At 47.1% G+C, this 12,713-nt stretch overlaps 1 protein-coding gene across 3 annotated transcripts in view; it reads right to left on the bottom strand.

Annotated features, from left to right (window-relative positions):
• Window positions 1–12,713, bottom strand: part of Syk (spleen associated tyrosine kinase) — an 89,389-nt gene that overhangs the window by 45,777 nt on the left and 30,899 nt on the right. The window lies entirely within an intron of this gene.

The raw sequence follows: 12,713 nt of genomic DNA, 5'->3' as shown, positions 1-12,713 counted from the left end.
GGACAAAAATTTTAAAAATAAACCTACTAAAAAGAGAAGTACACAGAAGTGTTATTGCAAAACAGGCTCAGGCACTCCCCGTGTGGGTGGACGGCAGCACCCAGGAGCAGAGACCAACACAAGCTTAAAGCCAGGGTTGCTTTGGAGATGGTGACGATTTTTGAGAAAACTTGCCCCTCGCAGGACGCGTTGCCCGTGAAGGTGCTATTGAACTCCTTTCCTCTGTATCTAAACTACAGAGACGCCTCCAGGTAGCCACTGGGGGAGTTGAAATCCAGAGAGCAGCCGTGGGGGCCTCATCCGTGACCATGGAACACTGTCCCCTTCTGTCACCACAGGCCTCCCCACCCGTGGTCTGGGGTGGAGACCAGACAGAAGCTGCCTGAGGCACCCAAGCCACATCCTCCTGCAGTTTGCTTGAGCGTGGGGACAGTATGCCCCGACCCCACTCCACTCCACTCCACCGCCTCCCTCTGTGACACCGCTTCCCAGGTGACCAGGGCGCCTCCAATGCGTGGGTGATAGATAGCGCAGACTCACAGCTACAAGGACATCTGAGCAGGAAGGTACTGCCCGCCAGGTGCCAGCGCACACTGCAGAGGGGAAATGGAGCTGCAGACAAAGGTGATTGATTGATTGATTGATTGATACCAGGGATCGAATCCAAGGGTGCTCAACCACTGAGCCGCCTCCCCAACACTTCACTGGGTTTTAGAGACAGGGTCTCTGAGTTGCTCAGGGACTCGCTAAATTTCTGAGGTTGGCTTTGAATTTGCAACCCTCCTGCCTCAGCCTCCTGAGCCACTACGATTCCAGGCATTCGCTGCTGTACCTGGTGCAGATGCAGTTTTAACATGGAGCTTTGTAAATGAGATGTCCAGGAGGTATCCACAGAGGTGTGTGGTTTATCCTAAAGGGACTGGTTATGGAAGGAAATCATCCAGATGGCCTCACTGTTCATCTGGGGAGAAAGCACTGGCCCCTTCATGTTCTCCAGACTCCCCGAACACCTCAGGCATACACAACATACCACACACACATCATACACACACATACAACATACACACTGCATCACATCCACAGGTACCCTACAAACACACCAAACCCACACACAACCCACAAACACAACACGCATGTCATGCACATCACCCATACACCACCCCCACATCATACACACTCCATAAACACGCCACATATCACATATTCACCACACAACATACACACATCATATACATATCACATACTTCACACACATAACAGACAACACACCGCACCTACAACACAATATACCACACACATATACACATCAACCATCATTCACACAACATACATATCACAATCACACATCATGCATACATGTGTCTTACATACACACATCATACAACATACATACAACACAAACACCATACACACCACTCATCACCAAACATGCTCCACGCGGCACAATTACACACATACCACACACATCACATCCCACATACCGCATAGATACACATCACATACACATATACCACACATACTACACACATAACAACTATATACACACCATACATACATCATACAAACCCTACATCACATGTACATGCCTGCACCACATGCCACATCATATCCACCTACTACATCACATAAACACACACACACCCCACATGATACATAGCACGGCCCCCACGTGATCATATGAAACAACCCCTTCGGATGTGAATTGTCCTAGAAGTGGCTGCACAGCACAGGAATGCCCACCTGATGCAGGTCACTGAATTTTCTCTGGACCGTATCCTCACTCTGAGTGGCCCTGCAAAGACGGGGGTGTGGTCCAGTGTGATAAGATGCACAGTCATTTTTTTGCTTGCTTTTCATAGCATTTGACCGTTAATGTCTATTTTTTCTTCGTCCGACAAGTCTCCTCTCAGAGCTTGTGTTTTCTGAAGCACGGTCTAACTTGTTCTTAGTTTGAGGATGCTCTTAAGGAGGGGACGTCTCTGGTGAAGCCGAGTGTCTTTTGGGAGGTGCATCTATTCTGACTCCCCCCTTGTTCTCTCGCCATGGTGTCTGCTGCAGGCTTGGCCCCGCCCCTACGTCCTCTCTTCTCACACTCCACACTTTTCTGGCCAGGGGTGCTGGGCCTGTAGGGCCTGGACTGTCCCTCCTACCTCCTTTCACCCTGCAGGCTGCCCAGGGTCCTGCTCCTCTCAGGCGCCTGCTGTGCTGCTCTTCCCGCCATCTTGGGGAGGCCACAGCGTCCATCTGCTTCCTGCCCGTATGTGGATCCCCTGGCAGTGCCCAGCAAGGGACACGGGGGACCTTCTGCCGTCTTGCATTCTCCCAGGAGTGACTCCCAAGGGCTGTGGTGCATGGTCCTCACCCTGCACCACGACAACGGCTTCACCTGCAGCTGCTGACCTTCACCACTGACCCCACACACCCTGACCACGACACTTCTCCCACGGCCTCACTCCTGTGCTGCACAGACTGTCCCGCCCTCCAGGGTGCCTGTGCCCCCTGCCATGAGTCTCACTCCGGGCATCCCATCCACGGCTCTCTGGACATCACCAGGGCTGCCATGGACACCACCCCCTATCCTGGGCTCACTTCACGCCCCCTGTGGCCTCCCCCACACCCCTGACCACTCTCACCCATCCTTACAGAGGTACCTCATATGCCCCTTGCTGTGTAACTGTCCCTAACTGCTCATACCCCCTCCAGGTCCCCACGTCCCTCTTCAGGTATCTTTAATCCACTAAGAGCTCCAACTAAATAACTTTTTAAAGGAACAATATTTTAAATGAAATGCTAACAGCCATCTCTTAATCGATATAAACTGGAATTACATTTTCTTTGAAAGTTCACTGGTTTATTAGTAATAGCTACATCTCTGCTGGTAATGTGGCCTGAATCTCATGTTCAAGGGTATTGACAGAAGGCAGAGCAGGTTGTAACAAGGTCCTGGGGTCCTCTAGAGGCCCTCTGAGGTACAAGTCCTTTATAGCTTATTTTGGTTTTGTTTATTTCATTTCTAATAATATACGTGGCATGGTGTGATGTTTTGATACATGTATAAAATGTGCACTGATCAAATCCAGGTAATTGGCATATCCACGTCAGTTATCATATGTTTGTGGTGAAAACTTTCAAAACCCCCCTTATTTAAAAATGTACAATATACTGTTGACAGTCACTGTGTTTAAAAGCTTTTGGTCGCTGTGACAAAAATACCTGAGAAAATAAACCTAGAGGAGGAAAGGGTTATCTCGGCTTCTTGTTTGGAGGTGTCCGTCCCTCGTCACCTGACCCTGTCACTATGGGCCTACAAAGAGGAGGCACATCGTGGTGGATGTGCGTGGTGGTGGAGAAAAGGCTGCCGCCCCATGGTGGCCAGGAAGGAGACAAAGAGAGGGGACGAGAGAGACCCCCACTTCCTCCAACTAAGTTCTGCTTCCTGAAGTTTCCATCACCTCCCAAGAGTGGCACCAGATGAGATTGAAGTCTTCAACACATGAGCCTTTGAGGGACATTCCAGATGGAATCGACAGCAGTCCTCCTTCTGTGCAGTAGACCCTTCTAACTGTAACCCTGTCCCCAGGGACTCCTGCCCCTGCCCCCACCCTCCCAGACCCTGGGAACCCCCACCCGATGCTGCATGTCCACCTCCTTCCTGAGCAGAAGGCCACCTCTGGTTTCCCTGGGGAGAAAAAGAGGCCCCTGTGCTCAATACTAGCACCATCCTGGCCTAGAGGTCCTCTTGCTTCTGACCATATGTACTGGAGGTGACCAGGTGCTGATCTGAAGGAAGAGTGACCCTGTCCTGTGTGGTGGGGTGCGGAGCTGGTTCACTACAGGAACTGCTGACGGCATCCTTGGACTCTTAAACTTCAGGCACCAACAGATCAGCGATAGAACAGCGATGGCGGCACTTGTGCCTTCTCAGGGCTGCGCCCCACTCGGTCCTGGTCTCCACCCTCCGCTTTCCCGAGCTTCAAGATGGTCACTCCATTCCAGCCACCGTCCACCCCAACCTCACAGCCAGACTGCCGTTCTCAGCTGTTTTCCAGATGCTCCCTCTCGCCCACTACGGCACATTCAAGGAGCTGCACCTTTTCACCAAGCCTGGGTCCTGGCCACAGCTGTGGCCTCTGCACCACCAGAGACAGGGGGAGCCAGCCACACACCTGCCAGGAGCCTTCTTCCTGCGTCCCATGAACTCTGCCACGGTCCCTGTCCCTGCTTCTTACACACTCTGCTCACCGCCTCCCTTCCCCTCTGTTTGCAGGGAAAGTCCAGAGTTCAAGGTCACTTCCCCTGGGGATCACTTTCTCAGTGCTTCTTAGAGCGCACTCTGTATTTTTTGTTAATTCAACATTGCCAGTTATTTTTCTCCATGTGTATAACCAGTTTTTTTTTTTTTTAAAGCAGAAAATTGAGAAACAAAAAAGACCTTTAGTTACAACTGGACAGGGGGGTGACATCACATGATCCCCAGCAAGGCGCTCCAATACCTGTGCCCCTCGGCCTACCAGACCGTACGCCTCAGCACACACCTGTGCAGGCAGCTCTTCAGCAGAAATGGTTTTCAGGTGCCAGATGAGCCCCTTAAAAACAGAATTCCTTGCTCTATTGGGGCCTTTTCACGATGCAGGTTAAATGTGCCCTTAGAATAGAAAAATGATTTTTAATGTGGAATAACTGTTCATGCTTCCCTGGGTCCCATCTCTCCCTTCCCTACTTAATTTTTCCCTACAGCAAATCTCCGAAAGGTGACAGCCCTTTAACACATCATCACTGATTGTCACATTTGAGTATATCTTCTTCCCCTCCAACAGAGGGCCAGCTCTAGGAGGTCAGAATAGGGAAGCCTCTGTCCACTGCCAGGTCTCCAGGGTCCTAACAGCTCCTGGTACACGGTGGGTGGTCAGGAGATATTGGTGGATTAATGGGTATTCGTCTCTCTCCACTGGGCTCCTGACCTGTATGTTGGCTTGTCTACCATCGCTTGGATATCTAATAGGCAATTTGACCTTTCGAGACCCGAGAAGGGGCTTTCAATTCCTCATGCCAATCCCCTTATCAAACATATGCTCCCTCAGTCTCCTCACTTAGGAAATGACACCAACTGCACCTGGTTGGTCAGGGTGAGACCTAGAGACGGGCAGACGTCCTCCCTTTCCTTCATTCTGCACATCTCAGGTCAGAAAGGAACCTGCTCCTACCAGAAGCATCGGGCAATGCTGGAGCAGGCTCCCCTCCCAAAGAGGCAGCAGCTCGCGTGGGCACTGAGGTCCACCCATCGGCCAAGAAGCCGAGGATTCTAAGAGGCCAGATGAGCTGGTCTCCTGGGCTCTCTCAGCAGTCTTCCTTGAGAACACATCCCGAGGCTTCTGCCTCCCACCATCTCCCCGGGCTGCCCTAGAAGCAGCAGCCGCCATCTTTCAGGTGAAGGCATCTGCTCTGGTCCTTGCTTTTGGCCCTGTGCTCCTGGTCGTCTGTTCCCTACTCCCAGGCAAGGTGACCTCTCTCCCCTCATGCCACATTCCAAACTCTCTTCTCCTACAAGGTTCTCCTTGCCTTGGCCTGAGACCTCCAGGCTAGCTCGCTCCCCCTGTCCAGCCACATGACTCGTTGCCTGTCTTCATGGGTCAGGTCTGTCCGTGTCCAGCCATGGACCTTTATCCTGGGTGCCTTTCTCCTTCTCTGACCTGAGGTCTCAGTTCGACATCATCCTCTTAAGGAGGGTGGTCCAGATGGTCCCTGATGGTCCAGATGCAGGAGTCTGCTCCCCACTCATATTTAACTTAACCACAGAACCTACTCCCTTCATTGCATCACTGTAAGCCTTCTCTTCTCCTAAAATGTAAGCATCAAAGATCTGAAAACTTTGGCTGACTTTCTCATGCTTCAGGGTCTGCAAGCTCTCCACAAAATACCTCTTCAATAGAAACATGTTGCTCCTTCCTCTTTAGAATTTCTACAATGAATGCATGTTGCTTTTCTAATAACAGTCTAAATGTCTAGTCGCTGCGCGTCCAGAGACCCTTGGCGATAAGCAGGTCCAAACTTATGGAAGTATCTGTCCTGCAGCCACTTGGTTGGGACTTGGTTCTTGTGTGAGTTCATAGCTTCTTAGGGGGAAGGAACTGGCTCTTCCTGATGAGGCTATGCCTGATGCTTCTGGCAGGAAAGGCTTCCTCATCGGACTCTTCTCCAGCCCCAATCTTCCATGTGACCCCAGGACACAAAGCACACGTGCAGTTCTTTCCCCGTGTCTGCACATCCACAGTGGCTACTGCAAATCAACACATTCTTCTTCACCTGATATTTCACAAACTCCCATGTCCCGGTCGGCACCCTGACTTTGCCTACATGATATCCTGTTGCTAAAACCTTTCTTAAAAGTGCGGCCGATCCAAATTCCTCAATAGGACACCCATAGCACAAAAGTTAATAACTAGAATCAACAAATGGGACTTACTCAAACTAAAAAGTTTTTTCTCAGCAAAAGAAACAATAAAAGAGGTAAATAGAGAGCCTACATCCTGGGAACAAATCTTTACTCCTCACACTTCAGACAGAGCCCTAATATCCAGAGTATACAAAGAACTCAAAAAATTAGACAATAAGAGAACAAACAACCCAATCAACAAATGGGCCAAGGACCTGAACAGACACTTCTCAGAGGAGGACATACAATCAATCAACAAGTACATGAAAAAATGCTCACCATCTCTAGCAGTCAGAGAAATGCAAATCAAAACCACCCTAAGATACCATCTCACTCCAGTTAGATTGGCAGCCATTAGGAAGTCAAACAACAACAAGTGCTGGCGAGGATGTGGGGAAAAGGGTACACTTGTACATTGCTGGTGGGACTGCAAATTGGTGCAGCCAATTTGGAAAGCAGTATGGAGATTTCTTGGAAAGCTGGGAATGGAGCCACCATTTGACCCAGCTATTCCCCTTCTCGGTCTATTCCCTAAAGACCTAAAAAGAGCATGCTACAGGGACACTGCTACATCGATGTTCATAGCAGCACAATTCACAATAGCAAGACTGTGGAACCAACCTAGATGCCCTTCAATAGATGAATGGATAAAAAAAATGTAGCATTTATACACAATGGAGTATTACTCTGCATTAAAAAATGACAAAATCATAGAATTTACAGGGAAATGGATGGCATTAGAGCAGATTACGCTAAGTGAAGCTAGCCAATCCCTAAAAAACAAATGCCAAATGTCTTCTTTGATATAAGGAGAGTAACTAAGAACAGAGTAGGGTCGAAGAGCATGAGAAGAAGATTAACATTAAACAGGGATGAGAGGTGGGAGGGAAAGGGAGAGAGAAGGGAAATTGCATGGAAATGGAAGGAGACCCTCAGGGTTATACAAAAGTACATACAAGAGGAAGTGAGGGGAAAGGGAAAAATAATACAAGGGGGACAAATGAATGACAGTAGAGGGGGCAGAGAGAGAAGAGGGGAGGGGAGGGGAGGGGGGATAGTAGAGGATAGGAAAGGCAGCAGAACACGACAGTCACTAGTATGGCAATATGTAAATCAATGGATGTGTAACTGATGTGATTCTGCAATCTGTATATGGGGTAAAAATGGGAGCTCATAACCCACTTGAATCAAAGTGTGAAATATGATATACCAAGAACTATGTAATGTTTTGAACAACCAACAATAAAAAATAAAAAAAAAATAAATAAAAGTGCTGCCGAGCTGGGTGCAATGGCGCACACCTATCATCCCAGCAGCTTAGGAGGCTGAGGCAGGAGGATCTCAAGTTTGAGGCCAACCCCAGCAATTTAGCCAGACCCTGTCTGAAAATAAAATAAAAAGAGACTGTTGGGGGTACTGGGGTTGTGGCTCAGTGGTAAAGTGCTGGTCTAGCACGCATGAGGCGCTGGGTTCAATCCCCAGCACCACCTAAAAAACAAAAAAACTAAACAAACAAAGTTATTGTGTCCATCTATAACTAAAAATATATTTTTTTAAAGAGGGATTGGGAATATAGTTGAGTGGTAAAGTGCCTCTAGGTTCAATCCCAGTACCAAAAAAAAAAAAAGTGCCACTAACTTTGACATTAAGTGCCATCATCTCCCGGGTCTGTGCCCGGTGGTCTATCAGCACAGGCGTGGATGGCCCCAGCTGCCCAGAAGTTACACTGGGCTTCTGGAGGTTGGAGTTTCCCTTTCACATGTGGTTACAACACGTCCCCCACCCTTTATTTACATAGTAAGGCAGCTGCATTCACCCCACCACTCCCTCTGTTGGTTCCGTCTATTTTCATCTGGCATCCTTCGTTGCAATTAGCGCAGAGTCACTCAACCCAATTGCTCTTGACACTGGGGCTGGGCCTCTCTCTGCTCTGAGTGTGTCAGGGGGCTTGTTATTTACTGGAGTTTAGAAATTATTTAGGAGTGTCCCTGGCCTCTACCCAACAGATGCCAATAGAATCCCATTCCCCAGTCATGACAACAAAAATCAACTCCAGACATTGCCAAACCTTCTTTGGGGACAAAGATACCCACACCTGGAAATCACTGCATTAGCTGTTGTGGCCTGGCCACAGATCTCAAGTGTGCCTTCTAGGTTTTAGCTCTTTCACCAACAAATTAGATGGAGAAGCGACCCTAATCTACTTTGTTAGCATCATCACTCACGAGCAGAGGCTGGGGAGGGTTGGAAAGACGTGGAGACCCATGGGACTGGTGCCTGCTGGCCCAGATGAAGGCAAGGTCATGGGCACAGAGCAGAGGCTGGGACATGGAAAGGCTGGTGTCCCATCCCAGCTCCATGTGACCTGGGCACCTTAGTGTCACAGATCTTCACCTGTGAAAGGGGATGGCAATATACCAAAGCCACCATAATAAATGGCAGCAATGAGCTGGTGGGACTGCAAATTGATGCAATCATGGCGATTCCTCAAACAATTAAGAATGGAACCACCATTTGACCCAGCTATCCCACCTTTAACTCCTTTGGTGTATACACACACACACACACACACACACACACACCAAAGGAGTTAAAATCAGCACACTATAGTGAAGCAGCCACATCATTGTGTATAGCAGCACAATTCACAATAGCTAAGTTATGGAACCAACCTAGGTGCCCTTTCAACAGATGAATGGGTAAGGAAAATGTGTTATATATACATAGTGGAATATTACTCAGCCATAAATAAGAATGACTTTATGACATTCGCTGGTAAATGGATGGATCCGGAGTGAAATAAGCCAACCCCCCCAAAAAAAACAAAAGTCAAAGGTTCTCTCTGATATGTGGATACTAACACACAATAAAGAAAGGGGGAGAACAGAAGTTCAGTGGATTAGACAGGGGGAATGAAAGGAAGGAAGGGGATAGGAATAGGAAAGACAGTGGAATGAACTGGACATAACATTCCTTTGTTCATATATGAATTCACCACAGTGAAGTTCTGCATCATGTACATCCACAAGACTAGGATCCTAATTAGAATAGGATATACCCCATGTTTGTATAAATATGTCCAAATAGACTCTACTATCATATATAACTAAAAAGAACAAATTAAAAAATAAATAACTGTCAGCAATGAATGGAGAATACGGAGGCTGCCCAGGACCATTGGTACCTCATGAGTGGAAGTGTGAAATAGAGAAGGATTAGGTCATGGTGGGATGCAGAAGAGAAAGGAATAGAAAACCCCACACATGGAAGGAGGGAGTGTGTGTGTGTGTGTATGTGTGTGCATGCGCGTGCGCTTGTCCAAGAGAGAGAGACAAAACACACCCACATGACCATGGTGGACAGATCATAAGAGGCCTGTGGGAGACAGTGCTTCCTTCCCACAAAAACTCCCCTTGTGCCAATCGGGTGCCAATCAGGCTTCATTCCACACATGACACACTGTGAGGGGTTAAATCTAGAAAGGAATCCTATTTGTTTTCCAAGGGTGGGCTCTGTCTGCCCTGGCCCTGAGCAGCCCCACCAGCAGCCCACCCTGAACCCGTGGAAATGAATTCTTGTGAGTGGCGAGGAGTCCCTCTATATCTAATAAGCACCTGCATGTCTCCCACATGTTTTATTTCAACCTCCGTATATTGTTTTGCAACCGACTGACACCATTGTATCTTCTCACTGAACATTAGGAGTCCGTTTATCCAGTTCCAGAAATAAGTTGACTGTTTGACCTTTGCACTTAAAAATATATTAGATTGAGACATATCGCTTGGGCAGCTCTATCTTCATCTATTTTACAGATGAAGAGCAATAGCCTCACACTTGCCGTCATGAGCACAATATTTCTCATGGACTCTGAGCTGCTGTTTTTAAGGGCACTGTAAGTAGATTAGGCGCAGATCCAAAAGGCAGGTGCAAAGTCATCCAGAATGCATAACTCCAGTAGAAGGGATTCCATCTCCCGCAGAGGAGGAGCCAGCATGAATGCTAACACAGTGAATAGCAGCAGAGCTCCTCATGCCCACCCGACACCTGCCTAACCCACTCCCTGGCCCACTTCACGTTCATAACTTTTCATTTATTTTCTTGTCTGTGTTCTCCAATGTCACAAGAATTGACATTCCATTAGAGTAAATGTGTTTACCATTTTGTTTCCTGCTCCCCAGAATAGAGGCTACCTTCACCATGGGTCTCTACCCTGCAAAGTTTGTTGGAGAGTTCAAGTGTCTCTCTGGGAGGCAGCTTCCAAGATGGCACCCAGTGAGTCTCACCTGGTGTTCACACCCTCACACATCCATTGGCTGACCTCAGAATGATGTGTGGAATGTCTGAGGCTGATCCATAAAAAGCCTTTGTAGTTTCCCCTCCGTCTAGCATGACAAAATAGGGCTATTCAAGTGGATTGCTCACCCTTGGGGAAGACAGAGGCCATGTTGTAAGGATGCTCAAGCAGCTCTCTGGGTGAATAGCAGCAGAGGCCCGTGTGTAAAGAAACCGAGGCGTCAGCCAACAGTCAGCATGGGCTTGCCAGCCATGGGAACCATCTTGGAAGAGGGTCCTCCAGCCCCCCTCAGACCTTTGAATGAGATTGCAGCCCAGGTCACTGTAGCCCTATGGAGACCCTGAGTCAGCCCAGCTGTCTCAAACACCTGATCACAAGTATGATGAGAGAAAACAGAGGTTGAGTAGGCCTTACCCAAAATGATTGGGAATGGAATTGTTTCAGATTTTGGATTTTTAAAAAATTGGAATATTTTTATGTACATAACCAAGAAGAAATTTTGGGAATGAGACACAAGGATAAACACAAAAATTAACTTGTGCTTTACATACACCTTATACATATAACCTGAAGGTAGTTTAATAGAATAATCTTAATAATTTTATGCATAATACAGAGTTTCACAGTATGGAATTTTCTATGTCGGTACTCAATTTTTCAGATTTTGGAGCATTTTGAATTTTGGATTTTTGAATGAGGTGCTCTCAACCTATAAATGATTGCTATAGTTTTAATCAACTAAGTTTAGGGCAATTTGCTAGGTAGCAACAGACACCTAATACAGTAAGTGCAATGGGGTTGGGTGACAGAAGCAACCAGTGCTTGCTCAGAGTATCATTTCTTTCTCTATGTTCTCCTCTCTCCATTTCTTCAGTATTGATAATCTGGGTTCTATTCTCTTTTCATTTCATGCACGAAACAAAATACAGCGGTTTCTTGTTATGCATGGTAGTTCTGTTCTATAGCATGAACAACACATTTGCAAATTCTGAACACTGCTCCTTAGGAAAATGCAAAGTTAAATTCTTGGGATCCTCCGGCTACATATTTATTTTCTTTTGGTACCAGGGATTGAACCTAGGGGCGCTTATTACTGAGCTATATCCCCAGCCTTTTTTATATTTACTTAGAGTCAGGGTCTCTGCGAGCTGCTGAGGGCCTCGCTATATTGCTGAAACTGGCTTGGAACTCGCAATCTTTCTGCTTCGGCCTCCTGAGCTGCTTGGATTACTGTGCCACAGCGCCCGGCTGGCTGGTTACCTTTTTATCAGTTGATCAATATGTAACCTTTTATCAACTGTGTGTTTATATTTGTAAAAAAAAATGACTTCATTATATATTGTTGATATATTAATAGGGACTCATGGCCATCAATACTGCAACGCGTGTATAAAGCTGACCTTTTCATTCTGTAAAGCACATCTCAGACCCGACACAGCACTTTAGCACTATACTTGGGATCATTTTCCATGGTGAAGTCACCAACAGAAAGCACAAAATTGCCCCCTCCAAAGTGGCCATAAAAAGACCAGGCAAAGGGACACCTGTTCACACCAGAATGGCTGAGACAAGAAGGCAGAGTGTCTCTTTATGCAACCTGAGGCAGAATGACTCTTATTCAACCTGAGCATGTGTGTCAGCAGACTTTTTACCACCTTGCACAATTATACAAACAGTGGTAAAAGTACTGTATTGATTTGGGGGTTTCAAGTACATATTAATGAATAGATCAATTTGTAAATCTGAAAGTCATAAGTAGTGAGCACTGACTCTAAGTAATTTCTGCACCCTCTCACTTTCCCTGAATCTCATTCACAAAAACATACCATTGTGCTTCAATGTTTTGGGAAAACCACTCACCTATGACGATGTTCTTAAACACAGTATTCTTGTTCTCTGAATCTGTCTAATTTCCAGCATTTTCTAGCTTGACCTGGAAACAGCAGAGGAAACCTTTGTAGCCTTTTCTGAATGCCCTGTGTGTCC

Source organism: Marmota flaviventris, chromosome 16 (assembly GCF_047511675.1).
Source record: "Marmota flaviventris isolate mMarFla1 chromosome 16, mMarFla1.hap1, whole genome shotgun sequence".
NCBI lineage: Eukaryota > Metazoa > Chordata > Mammalia > Rodentia > Sciuridae > Marmota > Marmota flaviventris.
This window is presented reverse-complemented; position numbering and strand designations above follow the sequence as displayed.